The following is a 2,022-nucleotide window of genomic DNA, read 5'->3' on the forward strand; positions in this document are numbered from 1 at the left end:
GTCTACGAGTCTTTAAAAAAAGAAGAAAAATGGGCAAAAGTCATAGCATGTTTCATAAAACAGAAATCACAAATACTGATTAATACAAGAAAAGATGTTCAATTTCATTATTAATCTTGGAACTAAAACTAAAGCCACAATGAGATATAAGTTTACCACCACTACATGTACAAAAATAGTCTAACATTTCAAATACTGGTAAAGATTTCAATCAGTGAATATGTCTATACTATTGTTAAGAATGTAAACTGCTCTAATTACTTCAAAAATATTTTGACATCTTCATATCAATTTAAATATTCTATACCCCCCAAGTGAAGCCATAGCACCCATGAAAAAAATCTTGGACATGTATACCAGCAGAAATGAATAAGGACATTTACAAAACTATTATACATGTCAGCAAAAATTTGAGTAAAACCCTTCAAATTTCCGGCGATAGGAGAGTGAGTTAAATAAATTGTAGAATAGTCACAGAATGGAATATTATCATACAACCTAAAAACGAATGAATCATAGCTCCCAGAAAGCATACGGACACATTTTAGAAACAATTTAGAATGAAATAAGCAAGTCAAAGAAAAGTACATATAAAGTGATACAAATACTGTAATGTGCAAAACATTACAATATATTATTAGGAAAATGCATACAAAAACTAAACTACTTGCATAAATGTAAGAAAAGGATACACATACAATTCAGGAGAGTCACCTCAGAGGAGGGAGGGTTATACAGGTTTGGGAAGAATCGTACTAGAAGAATTCATCAAGTTCTAGCCCTTAATTCCACCACTGAACACAGTAGTGTGTTCATAGATACTGATTTTTCTTACTATGGATATGCCTTATATAAATGCTACTTTGATTTCTACACACCAATTATTACATCTTTTAAAAAACTCAAAAACATTTACTGAATAAAAATCAAAAAATTAATTACTACACCTGCACTCAGGTATATTAAGCCGTTTGCTTTTCTCCTGTATTCCACTTTATTTCCTTTAGTACTTCCTTAAATACACAAATTTTCAGCACAATGTACTTGATATTCCTTCTCTTAGGAGAAAGCATTCTGCCAACGAAAAAGAGAAATAGATTAGGAATAGAAGGGAAAAGTAAAGAACATGTCTAGCTACAATGAGGTTCTGAAGAGACACACTTTGTTCTGCCAGATAGTAAAAGGAAATTTATTCTCTTTGTTTCAAAAATACTGTGAATGTAGGTTTCAGTCTTTAAACTATCCACCATTTTTACTGCAAGGTATAAGGTCCGGCCACTCACACGTGTTAACTTGCAGCAAGATACCTGTGCCGGCTTGCAAAGTAGAACATGCATGGGAGATATGGTAGAGGTCTTGTCTATGACTGATTGTTGCCCATAATTTCACCCAATTCACTTCAACTGATGAAAGACTATTGATCAAAATGTACTTCTCTTTGGATTTATAACATTTACAATCAAACTTTATGTTATATAACGAATAGATTCATTTTTTTTTCATGCTGAACACTAGACCCTTGTAATTTTCCAAGGCCCTGGGACATCATTCTCGGACAGTCACACCTGATCTACATCTAGTATCATGTTTTTTCCTGAGTACCAATAGATGCATGAGTTAAACACGATTTTGTGTTAAACAGCAGTTCAAATCTGGATTACTAACTAAGCCAAACTGCTGAAGCTTTCTGGGCTTCAATGTACTTATCTGGAAAATGAAAGTCAGAATGTCACAGTACCTCTTCCACTCCATCTTTTCTACCTCTCCTCAAATATTTACATTCTCATACCAAAAAAAACCTTATCATTTCATGGGGAATTAAACTACTTCCAACTAATTCAGAGTCCTATTCTTCCAGTTCGCCAAATGCAAGAGAGTTGAGGAGGAGGCTAATTTTTTCTCCCTGCATCTGATTGGTCTCTTGGGGAGCATGTGTTCACTCCCATGCCAATCACTGCTCCAGAAAAGATGGGCTTTTTGGATTGGTCCACGGAATCACATGCTCATTCTCTGAGAACAAAG

Source organism: Chinchilla lanigera, unplaced genomic scaffold (assembly GCF_000276665.1).
Source record: "Chinchilla lanigera isolate Chin_1 unplaced genomic scaffold, ChiLan1.0 scaffold00004, whole genome shotgun sequence".
Lineage (NCBI taxonomy): Eukaryota > Metazoa > Chordata > Mammalia > Rodentia > Chinchillidae > Chinchilla > Chinchilla lanigera.